The sequence below is a fragment of the Bos indicus genome, chromosome 26 (assembly GCF_029378745.1).
Source record: "Bos indicus isolate NIAB-ARS_2022 breed Sahiwal x Tharparkar chromosome 26, NIAB-ARS_B.indTharparkar_mat_pri_1.0, whole genome shotgun sequence".
Taxonomy (NCBI): Eukaryota; Metazoa; Chordata; class Mammalia; order Artiodactyla; family Bovidae; genus Bos; species Bos indicus.
Window position 1 is genome coordinate 8,985,079 of NC_091785.1, and position 17,002 is coordinate 9,002,080.

At 42.0% G+C, this 17,002-nt stretch overlaps 1 protein-coding gene across 43 annotated transcripts in view; it reads right to left on the reverse strand.

Moving 5' to 3' along the window:
• The window catches only part of SGMS1 (sphingomyelin synthase 1), a 324,245-nt gene that overhangs the window by 222,259 nt on the left and 84,984 nt on the right, over positions 1 to 17,002 (reverse strand). For all 43 annotated transcript variants that reach the window (XM_070781227.1, XM_070781241.1, XM_070781239.1 and 40 more), the window contains one exon: positions 4,864 to 4,952. The gene's annotated coding sequence lies outside the window, so the exon portion shown is untranslated. The remainder of the gene's footprint in view (positions 1 to 4,863; positions 4,953 to 17,002) is intronic.

Below are 17,002 nucleotides of genomic sequence, written 5' to 3' on the forward strand. Positions count from 1 at the left end.
CTGTCTACCCACCATGGGTATCAAACTTTGATATATAACAATCAATGTCCTTTAATGTCCCTTTCTAAACCCTCACTTTTAAAAGCTGGCACCTAGAATAAGAACGGCAATTCTCAGACTCTTGGCAGCTAGACATAGCTATGTGGCTATGTTCTAGCCCAGATGTTCTCAAAGTAGGGTACTTCCTGAGAGGCCTATGTTATAGATAATCCATGAGGCCAAAATTATTTTTATAATAATGTTAAGACAGTATTTGCCTTTTCAATGCTCTTTCTCTGTGAATATATTCAGGGGAGTTTTTCAGAGGCTACATGACACGTGATACCACAACAAATTGAATCCAGAAGCTGATTTGAGAATCCAGGTACTTTCTATTAAGCCAGACATTAAAAGAGATTTATAAAAATGTATAGCAGTGGTAGTTGTCTCACTAACAGTTGAAAAATAACTATTCCGCCCCAAAAAAGTAATTGATGCTAACCTATAAGAGTTTATTATTTCTAAATAAATTAATTTTTTAAATTTGTCACTTTTAATTTTTAACAGAAAATATTTGCATTAGATTCCTATTGCTGCTATAACAAATGACTATAAATAGGTGGCTTAAAATGACATAAATTATAGTTCTGTACGTCAGAAGTCTACAAACAGGCCTTCCAGGGCTAAAACGGAGGTGTTGACAGGCCTGAGCTCCTCCTGAACCCAGAGGAGAATGTGTCCCTTGCCTCTTCCAGTTTCTGGAGGCCACCTGCACACTGTCTTCCTCTTATAAGGACCCTTGACTACACTGAGCTCTCCTGATTAATCCAGGATAATCTCTGCATTGCGAGATCCTTAATGTAACCACACTGGCAGTCTCTTTTGCCAGGTAAAGTAACATATGCATCAGTTCTGGGGATTAGGAAGTAGACATCTTTGGGGGGCTATTTATCTGCCTGCCACAAATGCTAGCTATAACTCATATAAGCAAAGCCTTTTGGGGCCCTCAATCATTTTTAAAGAGTATAAAGGGGCCTTAAATATCAATAACCTCAGATATGCAGATGACACCACCCTTGTGGCATAAAGTGAAGAAGAACTAAAGAGCCTCTTAATGAAAGTGAAAGAGGAGAGTGAAAAAGTTGGCTTAAAACTCAACATTCAGAAAACTAATATCATGGCATCTAGTCCCATCACTTCATGGCAGATAGATGGGGAAACAGTGGAAACAGTGGCTGACTTTATTTTTCTGGGCTCCAAAGTCACTGCAAATGGTGATTGTAGCAATGAAATTAAGAGACAGTTACTCCAACCAGTCCATTCTGAAGGAGATCAGCCCTGGGATTGCTTTGGAAGGAATGATGCTAAAGCTGAAACTCCAGTACTTTGGCTACCTCATGCGAAGAGTTAACTCATTGGAAAAGACTCTGATGCGGGGAGGGATTGGTGGCAGGAGGAGAAGGGGACGACAGAGGATGAGATGGCTGGATGGGATCACCGACTCGATGGATGTGAGTCTGAGTGAACTCCGGGAGTTGGTGATGGACAGGGAGGCCTGGCATGCTGCAATTCATGGGGTCTCAAAGAGTCGGACACGACTGAGCAACTGAACTGAACTGAACTCCTTGGAAGGAAAGTTATGACCAACCTAGAAAGCATATTAAAAAGCAGAGACTTTACTTTGCCAACAAAGGTCCATCTAGTCAAGGCTATAGTTTTTCCAGTAGTCATGTATGGATATGAGAGTTGGACATATAGAAAGTTTTGGGTTTGGGTAGACTCCCGGAGTTGGTGACGGACAGGGAGGCCTGGCGTGCTGCGGTTCATGGGGTCATAAAGAGTTGGACATGACTGAGCGACTGAACTGTACTGAACTGTAAACCAAAACATTTGAGAACCATTGCTCCAGCATATGAATAGATGAGGTGGGAAAATGAAAACACAGAAAAGCTAAGTGATTAACCAAAGTCATACAGACTTCAAGTAGACATTCAACTTGAAGCCAGGTCATCTGGCTACTGAGGAACCTAACGTGGTTCCCTCTAAATCATGCTTCCCACCCTGAACGCCTGGCCTGAGACAAAGGCAAACAGAAATTATTTTGTGGGCATGTTTGAAGGCATCAGATAAAGGGCACAATAACAAGTATTCAGATGCGAATTTGGTGAGGAGCAAGGAGGGCAGGTTGGAGAAGAAAGAGTTTAAAACAATTCTACTTTTCAGAACCTTCTTTAGAAATATACAAATTTATGATGTCACGTGAGAAAGGAGGAAAATGTTACAAATGGCTAAGTATTCCAGGGTTGAGTCAGAGAGCAGTGAGGAACTGTTCTTGGTCTAGAGAGCAAGATTAGGACCAAAGTCTGGGAGATGTACAGTGAGTGTGAAGCAAAGCACAGCTCTGATTCATACGATGGGGCCTGGTGAGCAAACTCAGGTTTATGGTCACTCATCCCAACAATGCCTGTCAAGCCCTAGTTTTGATGCCCTCACTAAAAATGACACCTGAAAGACAGCATTCTGGAGATCTCTCTCTGCACCATTTTGATACGACTGGAGTCACAATTTTGCAGAAGGAAAGAAACTGCATTCAGGTGAACTGTATTAAAATCATGCTAATGGCTCAAATCACAGTCTTCCAGGGGATACATTTATAGCTAAAAGAGGAGAACTGGGTGGTTCAAAGGGCCAGTTGCTGATCTATCAAATGAACTGGCTGGTCCAGGCCAAGAGAACTGGGGGAAGTGGTAATCAGACCCTTTTCAGACCCAAGCAGTTTGTGCTTGTGAATGATGGTTCCCCGGCCCAAAGCCTGGGCAGGGCCTCCCCGGGGACCCACTGGCCGTTCCTGGTAAACTTCTCCACTTCTTCATCTCTTTCCTAGCTCTCCAGGCAAAGTTCCTGGAGTGTTCAGCCAACCAAACCAAAATGGCAGTAGTAGGTGAACTGACAGCCAACAATAACCAAGCAAATAAGAACGCAAAGTAACCACTCACTAGAATTTGCTACCCAAGGGAGGAAAAGACACAGAATTATCTGATATTTATATTTTCCAAGTGAAGGTATGGGTCCAATAAGAGGTAGCCCCTCGGAGAATCGCTCATCACAGAGCTCAGCATTCCCTGGGGATGTTTTCTGTGCCTACCTTCTCTATGATAACACTAGCATTAAAAATCCAATGCATAACCTGCAAAGCACAAAGATTCTGCAGAGTAGAAACCTGCCTAACATGTCACCGCCAACACAAACTCCTAATCCACACACTCCCATCACATCTGTGTGGTCTCTGAAAAGGCATGATGGCCTACAGATGATGTTTCTGTTGCAGAATGAATTAAAAAACTATTACATCAACACTCTCAGTTGACATCCATTTTGAAATAATATTTTTTTTTTCCCATGTGCTGAAGCACAAGGCAACTTAACATTTTAGAGACCAAAATCTTCAAGCGACTTTCTATGTCCATTAAAAGGGTGCAGAATATAAGCCTGCAGAAGTCTACAGAGATGATGCCTCTAATTCACAGCAGTAGATACCTATTTTCTGTACTCCACATGTGGCAGAAGGACATCTTCAGTCAGAGATCCACGTATCTAGGATTCTGGTGAAAAGGAAAGTGATACTTTAACAGAAAATAGACTCTGTTCTTGGGAGTTATTCTACAAGTAGCGATTCCACCTTCCAAGGAAGTAAATATTCAACAGAAGAACTAGAAAAAGAACCCAAGTAAAGGTGTAAGGATATAATATGTGAGAACACAAATCAACAAAAACTTCAATCAAAAAGAATGAAGATGAGCAATGAAACCACAACATAATTGAAAGAGAGACTGCTAGACTATTTTCAAAAAACAAAACCAAAAAATAAAAAAAGAAACACAACTTCAAGACTGAAAAATTTCTCTAAAGTCATAACCTCTCCTCTCCAAAGGACACACACACAAAAAAACTGCTCAATCTCACCATTCATTAGAAAGTGTAAATTGAGACCACATTGATATGCTATTTTATACTCATTAGAATGGCAACAAAATACCAGTTGTTAGAAGGAAATGGAGCAACAGATAAACTATGATAGATTTTTGGAGTAGAATTTTATTTAACAATAAAAATTCATTTACTACTATTACATGCAACAAGTGAATCTTAAAAGTACAACTGAGTGAAAAAAAATGAAGGCTGCAGAATATCACATGCAATATACTATTCTTATCAGGATTAAAAACAAGTAAAACTAGGCGATTTTTTTTGGATGTATATATGGACATAGTAACATTATGCACCAGAATGGAAGTCAACTACCACTACAAAGAACGCTGTTTAGTTCAACTGACTTTTACTTTTGGTAGACAGACTTTTTCTGAAAAGAAGTGAAGAAGTTTCCACATTTAGTTCTAGGGCAAATTCTTAATCTCACGTCTGGGAAGCACTGGCCTAGACTCTTCAACTCCAGAGAAGGAGCAGACCTGGTAAATGTAATCTTCCTGGATAAGGAGCTGCAACCAAGGCAATTCTGATTAGAGGAAATGACTCTCCCAGGCCTCCCTGAAGCTTCTGATCTGGCAAGGAAGACCCTTTTCTGTCACTTCCAACGACTCGGAGAGGGTTTCCGTGCCCTTTGTTTTCTGTGTTTCTCCCACCCTGGCCCACGTTGTCTTCCACCTCCAATGAGTAAAGTGGCCTCTTCAAACCTTTCTCCTTCCTCCTGCAAATTACCCTGGCCTTTCCTTGGCTGATTTTGACCTGGGGCCGAAGACCGGAAAGATCCCTCCATCCGTCAGAGCCTCACAGACCACTGCAAAACTAAGCAGGAGAGATTCTGAGGAACATCAGACCCATGAGATGTTTGAGAACAGATGTTTGAAAACATTCAGTTTGACTTACGTGTCCTTTTATACGCTCGCTGCCATCGCCTACTTCACTGTTCTTGAAATTCAAAAATTACACCACTCCTTTCGTCACTGCAGCTTTGCCTAGAATAATAAAGGCAGGGAATCAGAAACGAGGCAACCAGAAGGAATAAAGAGGTCAAGGGGAAAAAAAAAACAAACCACTCTTGTATAATCATTCTTGACATTTAAAAGGAAGAAAGGCCACCTGAATTAAGGAAAGTCTTTACCTTGGTCCAAGGCAATTTTCATATTTAACTAAACTATTAAGAGTAATTTTATGTTTGTAGAAAAGACCATTATTATTTACAAAAAGTTTTCACATGTGTTTTCTCATTGAAGTTGTAAGATATTGAGGCTAAGCAAATATTATTATAAAATGCAGTGGCCAAATATCCCAAGGTTAAGGAACTTTTCAGTGACCCTTCAGCTGGCAAGCATCAGAGTAGGAATTGGAACACTCTATGACTCCTTAAAGACGGGCACAATAAAGGACAGAAATGGTATGGACCTAACAGAAGCAGAAGATATTAAGAAGAGGTGGCAAGAATACACAGAAGAACAGTACAAAAAAGATCTTCACAACCCAGATAATCACAATGGTGTGATCACTCACCTAGAGCCAGACTTCCTGGAATGCGAAGTCAAGTGGATCTTACGAAGCATAACTAAAAACAAAGCTACTGGAGGTGATGGAATTCCAGTAGAGCTATTTTAAATCCTCAGAGATGATGCTGTGAAAGTGCTGCACTCAATATGCCAGCAAATTTGGAAAACTCACCAGTGGCCACAGGACAGGATAAGGTCAGTTTTCATTCCAATCCCAAAGAAAGGCAATGCCAAAGAATGCTCAAACTACTGCACAGTTGCACTCATCTCACACGCTACTCAAGTAATGCTCAAAATTCTCCAAGCCAGGCTTCAGCAATACGTGAACCGTGAACTTCAAGATGTTCAAGCTGGATTTAGAAAAGGCAGAGGAACCAGAGATCAAATTGCCAACATCCGCTGGATCACCAAAAAATCAAGAGAGTTCCAGAAAAATATCTACTTCTGCGTTATTGTCTATACTAAAGCCTTTGACTGTGTGGATCACAAGAAACTGTGGAAAATTCTGGGAATACCAGTCCACTTGACCTGCCTCCTAAGAAATCTATATGCAGGTCAGGGGGCAACAGTTAGAACTGGACATGGAACAACAGACTGGTTCCAAATCAGGAAAGGAGTACATCAAGGCTGTATATTGTCACCCTGCTTATTTAACTTAAATGCAGAGTACATCATGAGAAACGCTGGGATGGATGAAACACAAGCTGGAATAAAAATTGCCGGGAGAAATATCAATAACCTCAGATATGCAGATGACACCTCCCTTATGGCAGGAAGCAAAGAAGAACTAAAGAGCCTCTTGATGAAGGTGAAAAAGGAGAGTGAAAAAGTTGGCTTAAAGCTCAACATTCAGAAAACTAAGATCATGGCAGCTGGTCCTATCACTTCATGGCAAATAGATGAGGCAACAGTGGAAACAGTGACAGACTTTATTTTGCGGGGCTCCAAAATCACTGCAGATGGTGACTGCAGCCAGGAAATTAAAAGACATTTGCTCCTTGCCAGGGACAGGAGCCTGGTGGGCTGCCGTCTATGGGGTGGCACAGAGTCGGACACGACTGACGTGACCTAGCAGTAGCAGCAGCAGCTCCTTGGAAGAAAAGTTATGACTAACCTAGACAGCATCTTCAAAAGCAGAGACATTACTTTGCCAACAAAGGTCCGTCTAGGCAAAGCTATGGTTTATCCAGTAGTCATGTATGGATGTGAGAGTTGGACTATAAAGAAAGCTGAGCACCGAAGAATTGATACTTTTGAATTGTGGTGTTGGAGAAGACTCCTGAGAGTCCCTTGGACTGCAAGGAGATCCAACCAGTGCATCCTAAAGGAAATCAGTCCTGAATATTCATTGAAAGGACTGATGCTGAAGCTGAAACTCCAATAGTTTGGCCACCTGGTGCAAATAACTGACTGGCTGGAAAAGATCCTAATGCTGGCAAAGATTGAAGGCAGGAGAAGGGGACGACAGAGGATGAGATGTTTGGATAGCATCACCAACTCCATGGACATGAGTTTGAGTAAACTCCGGGAGTTGGTGATGGACAGGCGGGCCTGGCATGCTGCAGTCCATGAGGTGGTAGAGTCGGACACGACTGAGCGAGTGAACTGAACTGAATGACTCATTCCAATCTCTTCCACAGCAACAAATGATACAGTGGCTTCAATTTGAAAAGCAGCACTGTTATTTATTCTTGTACGACATATACCTTCTTAGGCAATAGATATAGAAATGCCTTTGCCTGCTGAGTGACACTCTGGAGAAGGAAATGGCAACCCACTCCAGTATATTCTTGCCTGGAGAATCCCAGGGACAGAGGAGCCTGCTGGGCTGCCGTCTATGGGGTCGCACAGAGTCGAACACGACTGAAGCGACTTAGCAGCAGCAGCAGCTGAGTGACACAGACACTGCCATAGAATTAAATGTTTATTTACCGGAGACAACCCAAAGGGTAGAAAATTCACAACAAGATAGTTAAGAAACACATGTATCTTTTCCACATACCTTCTTTTTCTCTTTAAGTCATAGAATTGCTAGGCTTTGCTTCTCTCTCTCTCTTTTCGGAAATTATTTCATGTGTAGAGAAAAGTTGTAGAATAATAATAATATCAAGAATGCCACGTACCCTTTCCCCAAATCTTCACCCACTACTAACATTTAACACGTAGAGTCATTCACTCTCTGTCTCTACAGACACCTGCATTCACTCAACATTTACACGTAGAGTCATTCACTCTCTGTCTCTACAGACACCTGCATTCACTCAACATTTTTTTGTTTCTGTGCCACATGGAAAAAAGTTCCATACATCACGGCACCAAATACTTCAGAATTTATTTCTTAAGAATAGACATATTCTTATATAACCATAATGTTAGTATTCAATCTTAGTAGATTTAATATTGATACAATACTTTAATTGACAACCACCTTGTTAACCCAATAATGTGCTATACAGCATTTCTTTTTCCTCCAATTCAGGATCCAGTCCAGGGTAAGGTATTGCATCTAGCTGCCATTAATCTGAGACATATAGCTCTGTTTTATCTTTTATGATACTGACACTTCAGAAGAATATTTGTTGTTGTTGTTCAGTCACTCAGTTGTGTCTGACTCTCTTGTGATCCCATAGACTGCAGCATGCCGTGCTTCCCTGTCCTTCACAACCTCCCAGAGTTTGCTCAAACTCATGTCCACTGAATCAGTGATGCCATCCAACCATCTCATCTCTGTCACCACTTTCTCCTTCTGCCTTTAATCCTTCCCAGCATCAGGGTCTTTTGCAATGAGTTGGCTCTTCTCACATCAGGTAGCCAATATTGGAACTTCAGCTTCAGCCTCAATCCTTCCAACGAATATTCAGGGTTGATTTCCTTTAGGATTGACTGGTTTTATCTCCTTGCTGTCCAAGGGAATACATAGTCCTCCCCTTCCCTGATAGCTCAGTTGGTAAAGAATCCACCTGCAGTGCAGGAGACCCCGGTTTGATTCCTGGGTCGGGAAAATCCCTTGGAGAACGGATAGGCTACCCATTCCAGTATTCTTGGGCTTCCCTGGTGGCTCAGCTGGTAAAGAATCTGTCTGCAATGCAGGAGACCTGGGTTTGATCCCTGTGTTGGGAAGATCCTCTGGAGAAGGGAAAGGCTACCCACTCTAGTATTCTCTCCTGAAGAATTTCATGGACTGCATAGTCCATAGGGTCGCAAAGAGTTGGACACGACTGAGCAACTTTCACTTTCCTTATATTAACAAAACATTTCCATTTTGACTTGTCTGACATTTCCTCATGATTCAATTCACCTTATGCATTATCAGCCAGAAAACTACAGAGGTGATGTTTTCTGGTGTCATAGCTGAAAGTATGTGAAGTCTATGTACCCCTCCCTGGCAATATAAATTTCAATCACCGAGCCAAAGTGCTGTCCAATTTCTCCCCAGAAAAATCATTTTTTCCCCTTATAATAAGTAATCTGTGGGGAGATGCTTTCAGACCATGCAAACATCTTGTCTATCGTCAAATTTCCCCTTAGATTTAGCATTCATTGGTGATCCTTGCCTGGCCTGAACTTCACTACCATGGCTACAACCTGCTGACGGAGCTGATGGCAGCGAAGTCACTGGCAGATCCTCCCAGTTCTGCAAGGTTTGGCTTTATAATTGGTTAAGATGGGTCTATGAGTTATGTCCTCAGTCCTAATGCATGACCCTTAACCCCTAGACGTGGTCTTTCTGGTGTCCCAAGGGAACGGTCAAGGTGCTCAATGAGGTCTCTCCACCCTGGCTAACCCAGAACTCTCCATTTCTCTCCACACTGCATGATCCCTGCCAGGGCCATTCTCTTTCCCACCCAGGAGAAGCTGCTCTCTACTAGGTCTCAACCTGTATGGATACACATCTCAGCTTCTGAGTTCCCCTCTCATAGCTCCCTCCTCCCCAGTTGCCTGCCATACAAACTTCAGCCTCTTCAACAGCCCTGAATTCTGCCGACCACCAGGCTGTAATAGGCTTCCCCTCCTGGTACCCAGACCAGGGAATGTGTGCTCCAGCAGAAAACTAGGGCAAATGTGAGTCTCACTTCACGTGACTCTTCTCTCAAGGATCAAAGTCCTGGCTGGCTGTGTTCCTGGGACTGACAGTAACTGCCTCGCGTGTCATCCAGGTCTCCAGTTTACCAGAGAAGGGCAGGTCCAGCACCGGCTGCCTCTCAATTTCTCTAGATTCCTTCAATGCTAAGTGACGTTTGAGAGGCACGAGGCTGCTCCATCGGGAAGAGTTAAGAATCAAACGCTTGGAGCATATAACAAATGTTCTTTATTTAAACACTTCAAAGAAACTCTCTAATAATCTGTTTCTTAGAAATGTATGTGTTTACTTTTATTGCAGCACTGTGGCAAGAGGAACACTCTCTAGCAGTCAGGCAATTCTAAAAAAAATGCAATAAAATGACAGGAAAATGTCTCTACTGCTTCCAGAAAGCTGATACTCACTTCAGATAGCCAGCTGGCTATCACTCTGACATATATTTCCATAACTCTTCTTCTAAGTGGCACAATAAAACACTATAATCTAGCCAAGGAATCAAAAGGTAGTTGCTATTCATTTTTCTTCCTGTTTACATGCATGTACTTAGGGGTGGGGAGAAGACTCCTTTTCAGATAAGTCATTTCCTGGCCTCCTTCCATTTCTATTCCTAACCACTGGTGAGAAAATAATCAGAAAAAAATAGTCCAAAGGAAAACTTGCAGCCCTAGATACAAAGCTAATCAAAAGGAAAATGGCAACAAGAATGATATTTTCATCTCACATACTGTGAGAAAAGAGGAGTTTGCCATTGAGGAAAATGGAGAATAGGTCTTTCCTGGTACAAGCCAGCAGATCTGTGCCGACAGCATGCGTGCACATTCACATGCACACACACACACACGTTTGCACACATGTATACACACACACAGCTTTCCATGCAGTGCGCCAGGCAGCATGGAATGACCTCTTTCTACTTCTCGAGCGTATGTTCTAGATACTGGATAGGCACATTGCGTGTGCGCGCTCAGTCGTGTCCGACTCTTGGTGACCCCATGGACTGTAGCCCACCAGGCTCCTCTGACCATGGGATTTTCCAGGCAAGAGTACTGGAATGGGTTGCCATTTCCTTCTCCAGTGGACCTTTCCAACCAGTGTTTCTGTGCTGTGTATTGCCTCACACAGGGGAGGCGTCTTCTCCTCACGCAGGGGAGGTGTCTTCTCCTCACACAGGGGAGGCATCGTCTCCTCACGCAGGGGAGGCATCGTCACCTCACAGACTCTGACTGTGAAGGAGGATATACTACCTCAGGTCATAACAAATATCAGCCAGGCTCAGAGTGACTAACGCTGGGCTCTTAATACTTCTGGGGAAAACTGAAAACAAAACCAGAAAAAAAACAAAGATAAATGAAATCCATAGGGATGAAAAGTATGAAACCCAAAGAAAGAGTTTAACCTAGGAAAGAGAAAATGAAGACAACTCCACACTTAACTCATTTTAAGCAGTACTGAGAGCCATGGACAGCATTTTTCCATTTCCACCAAAGACACCATATAGAAAATAATTTTAAATTTAAGTACTAAAATTTTAGCTTCAATATGAAGACTTTCCCCAAAGCCAGAATTTTCAACAAAGGAATATGTAGTTTGTACACCCATGACATGCTATGATATGATAAACATCAAATATCCAGGGCTCTCACACTTGTACTCAAGTAGTTCTGGTGTTTATGATTCTGCCTCAGAGAAGCTGTAATAATAACAGATAATACAACAGTCTATGAGTGCTTTACTCTAGGCTAAAGGTCACACATCTCAGAGCTGAGATGACAGCTCTGTTGGCGATGTGGGCTTCACAGTTTCCCCTAATTCAAAGTCCTACCTCTTAACTACAGGGGTAGCTCAGTGGTAAAGGAGCCAGCTGCCAGTGCAAGAGACAGAGGTTCAATCCCTGGGTCAGGAAGGTCCCCTGGAGGAGGAAATGGCAACCCACTCCAGTATTCTTGCCTGATAAATCCTATGGACAGAGGAGCCTGGCGGGCTACAGCCCATAAGGTCTCAAAGAGTCAGACACAACTAAGCATGCACAGCTCAATGCAGCATGAAACTTACTATCTGTAAAATGGACGGTACCTGCTTCACAGGCTCTTGAAAGGCTCTATAAGTTAATCATAAAATATTTAGCCTGTGCCCACCCCACAGTAAGCACTTAATAACTATTGATGATCGACAAATAATTTTAACTTTTCTGGGTCAACTTCTAATTATTCAATCTTGAATCAGAAACTAAACAGAGACCTTATTTCAATGAGGCAAATACCACTTCAGGGTAAAAAAGAACTGGTCATGCATTCAACCATTCCCACCCAGCCACATCCATCCATTTCGTCAATAGACCTTTATGGGATGCCCACCACTGGGGCAGACCTTGTGCAGAATATGAAGACAGAAATGACATGGCCCATATAGATATGCTCAAAGAACACCATCATCTTATTATCAACTGCAAACACTGCAGAACACTCACTACGTGCCAGGAACTGCTCTAAGCACCTCAAGTACTGTGTGTGTGTGTGTGTGTGTGTGTGTGTGTGTGTGTGGTGGTGGTGGTGTTATCGTTTAGTGGCTACATCGTGTCTCTTTTGCGACCCCATGGACTATAGCCCACCAGGCTCCTCTATCCATGGGATTTCCCAGGGCAGAATACGGGAGTGGGTTGCCAGTTCCTTCTCCAGGGGATCTTCCCAACCCAGAGGCTGAACCTGCATCTCCTGCTTGCCAGGTGGATTCTTTATCACTGAGCCAGCCACCTGGGAAGCCCGTGTGTGTAGGTATACTCTATTAATCCTCACAACAACTCTTTAAATACTATTTATTATCTTCAACTTACGGATGAGAATCTGAGACACAGAAATAAGTAACTTGCTCTAGCTGACATGGCTTGTAACTGACAGCTCGGATTTAATTCCAGGCTGTCCAATTTCAGAGCCTTGGGCTCTTAATCACTAGCTATACTGCTTCCTCCAAGGCCACTAAGAACTAGAGAGAGGACAGACTCCGGAAGGGCCCCGCAGGAACATGAATGAAGTGCAGTGCTCGTGAGTGAGCTGTGCTAGCTCTACACGCAACACCGAGCATGAGTCCTTTTGACTAAGGAAGGACATGGTCAGCCATATGATACCAACCCAGACTGAAAGCCATCCACAAAGCACCGACGTCCGCCACTCCGAGGGACCCGCTTCTCAGTGATTTAACACATACTAAAGGGAAAGAGGAGCGCTCAGAACCCTCCAATCTGGCCTTGAACAAATTCCTTGACCTTTCTGTGCGCTTCAGCATCTTCACTGTAAGGAGTAAATGATAGAATTTATACAGAGAACTTCATTCTAGTACTCAGTACTGAGGACTATACAAGTAAAATAATAATATTCATTAATTAAATAATTGCAGATTTGCTTCAACACTGTCCTAAGCCATATGGGAAAATCCCAACAACTAGATAATACCAGTTTATAAATCAAAAAGAATTCAATCTATGGTACCTGAAATACACTGTGGATTCATTATTAATAAATATGAACTACTGTAACTTAAAAATACTATAAACCTGTGTTTCTAAATGCTAGGGAATAAGAAAAGTCTCCCATGTTAAAAGATAAGAGAGGCTGGTGTGTACTAAGGGCAGACTCTGGTCTTAGTCACTTCACAGATGTTACTCAGTCTTCAAAACCACTCAGAGGTTCATCAAACAATCCCAACTTTTTATTTATTCATTTATTTTTTTATTGAAGGATAACTGCTTTACAGAATTTTGTTGTTTTCTGTCAAACCTCAACATGGATCAGCCATAGGTGTACATACATCCTCCCCACTTTGAACCTTCCTCCCATCGCCCTCCCCATCCCACCCCTCTAGGTTGATACAGAGCCGCTGTTTGAGTTTCCTGAGCCATACAGCGAATTCCTGTTAGCTATCTATTTTACATATGATAATGTAAGTTTCCATGTTACTCTTTCCATACATCTCACCCTCTCCTCCCCTCTCCCCATGTCCATAAGTCTATTCTCTATGTCTGTTTCTCCACTGTTTCCCTGTAAATTAATTCTTCAGTACAAATGATCCCAATTTTACAGGTGAGGATTCTGAGCCTCTCACTGGTTAATGATGGACTCCACAATAAGCAGTGGAGACTGCTGCTAAAAATTAGAAGACTTACTAGAGAGGCAAGCAGGTTGGCAATTTCAAATTCAGGCAGTCCCTCCACTGAGCATTTCTTTGGCACCCACCAGAATTTTAAATATTGCGCGCAATCCAGCTCCCATCCCCAAGATGTGTTCTGTGCTTTAAGGAAGACTTCCAAGTCACTGCAAAGTCAGGATACGTCTCCCATTAAAGTGACAAACTACCACAGATCTCATTCTATCATCCAATTTAGTCATTATGGCCCTTGGGAACAAGATCAGTGAGGGGATTTACAAATTGCTAGGGCTTCCTTGGTAGCTTAGCTGGTAAAGAATCCCCCTGCAATGCAGGAGACCCCCGGTTCAATTCCTGGGTTGGGAAGATTCCCTGGAGAAGGGATAGACTACCCACTCCAGTATTCTTGGACTTCCCTGGTGACTCAGTGGGTAAAGAATCCACCTGTGATGTGGGAGATCTTCCCTGGGTTGGGAAGATGGAGAAGGAAAAGGCTACCCACTTCAGTATTCTGGCCTGGAGAATTCCATGGACTGTATAGTCCATGGGGTTACAAAGAGTCAGATATGACTGAGCAATTTTCACTTACACTTATGGCTCTCCAAAAGTGACTAGATTTCCACACAAGAACAAACTGGGTTCTGGAGCAAGGATGCTGTGAAAATGAACATTGACAGCACCGCACCAAGTATGTGCTTGGGGTGAGGATATAGAAGGAAAAGGTGAGTTGAAATATCCTTTTCTCATTTTGTCTATAGCAGAGGATCCTTATCACAAATAGTCAAATCAGTGACTCGCAAACTTATCTGTGGTTCTCCACGTCTCAACTCATCCACAACAACAAAAAAAAATGAAGGCAGCAGGGAAGTTCACTGTATGTAGTCTAAGACTTGAGTCTGCTTCTAAAACTTCCAGTATATGAACTCCACCTTTGACCACAGAGTTCACATTTTGGTCACCACTGTATCCTCAGCACAATACATGGACGGGTAGACCACAGGACGCCAATAAATATGGGTGATGTTCATATCCAGAAAAATATAAAACTGTAGGGGAGGGAATTCCCTGGCGGTCTGGTGGTTAGGACTCCATACTTTCACTGCTGAGGGACCAGATTCAATTCAGAGTCGGGGAACAAAGAACCCACAAACCACTCCAAGGCCACAAAAAAAAAAAAAAAATGTAGGGGAGAATGGGTGAGAAGGGCTGCCCAGGAAGGATCACTTAGCCCATTCAAGCACGCCTCAGTGCCAAAATGCTGCTTGCAACTGAATACTTCTAAGAAATGTGAGATTGGGGCTTCCCTGGTAATTCAGTAGTTAAGACTTCGCCTTCCAATATGGGGTGAGGGTTCAATTCCTGATTCGGGAGCAAAGATCCCAACATACCTCATGCCCAAAAAGCCAAAACATAAACAACACTGCAACAGTTTAATAAAGACTTTAAAAATGGTTCACATCAAAAACAATTTTTTTTATTAAAAAAAAAATAAAGAAATAGGGGATTTCAGGAAAGTAGATTTTATGATTTTCTTTTTTTTTTTTTGGAAGGAACACACTGGGAGCAAAAAAAACGCCTCCCAACTCCTCTTGACTATTCAAAATATTTACCAATATTTTGAGATACTTACTGACCTAAAATGTGCCTTCTAACCTGCTATTTCAGAAACATGAATCATATACGTTAAAAATTTACAGCTAGAACTGTGCTTGGTCACAGCCAACACAATGAAGAACAAGGCCTGGCCAACTAGATTTTAATAGAGACAGAGACTGTAAACAAATAATTACAATACCATCTAATTAGAGCTTTTGGCAAAGAGCGCTGAGTGCGGAAGGGTGCAGAGGAAGGCATGACTAAGCCTGCTGTGCGTTTCAGTGCCACATATGAGGAAGGATCTTTCTTTTCCCAAAGTCCTTTGCAATTTCTTTGTCCAATCCTCATTTTCTTCTTTAAAGCAAAAAAGCAGCACAGTTTTTTTATGTACTAAGTACTTTAAACAGTCACCATGCTCCTCAAACATTATCACATCCCCAGGAAAGACTGCACATTAATATACACTAGTTAAATACGAAGTTTCTCAATTAATCATCAGCCATACCATAATACTAGTTGCAAATATAATACAGGTTGCTAAAATACATACACAATTTGAGTGTTTATAAAAGCTGTATCAGAATTTTCTGGCCCCAATGTTTCCTCCCAAATTACTAGCCTTCTTATACCCAATTAAAACTGTATGTAATTTTCTGTCCAAAAATCTTAAAGATACAAGCCAAATGAATTCTTTATCTAAAATCATCACCTCATCATTAGCAGTTCATTTTATTGAATTATTGACATGTTATCCATCTGCAAGAAAGATTTGGGACAACATTCAATAAAAGATACATATGTACTTGAAGTCACAAATATAAAGTTATGAAGTGAAAAAAGAAGTTGGTTTTCCAACTACAAGATAATGTTGCTGGTATACTTGAACAGTAAAATTTCTACAGTCCTAATAGCCAGAGCAAAAGGGGAAATGAGGCGGGCCACAAAATTCTGATCAAAGGAAGAATAGAAAAGGGCCTTTCCCCCTAGGTACTGAGAAACAGAATCTTTTTTTTTTTTTAAACAATGGCTTATCTAATACATGAAGAAGCAGTGTTACATGGTTCCTTATATTTTTACTATGAGTCTAATATTAAAGTGTACTTCAAAGAAGGTGCTCAAGGAGGCACTGATTATATCAAAATAAATACCTTTTCTTTCTATCAAGTTTAAAAGTACTAAATGTGGGTGTTCATGCTAAGTCACTTCAGTCATGTCTGACTCTTTGCAACCCCGTGGACTATAGCCGGCCAGGCTCCTCTGTCTATGGAATTCTCCAGGCATGAACAGTGGAGTGGGTTGCCATGCCCTCTTTCAGGGAATCTTCCCTACTCAGGGATCAAATCCAGGTCTCTTACGTCCCCAGCGCTGGAAGGCAGGTTCTTTACCACTAGAGCCACCAAAGTACTAAATAAGATGACTGAAAACACCTCGGGCAGGAAGGTGTCGCAGAGAAGCTGGTCCCCGAAACAAGACGTTCTAGGAAAGACCAATATCCAAAATGCTTTCTAATGTAGCAGCACTAAAAAAAAAAAGAAACATGAGGATAAAGTGAAATGAATACTTTCTCCCATACAAGAAAGCATTTGGCATCATGTACCAAGGGCCTTAAAAAAGCTCATATCATTTGATGCAGTTCCAGTTTGAACCTATCTTAAGAAGACCATTAGAATTGAGTATAAACTTTCATACATCAAATGTTTATCCTTGTTTT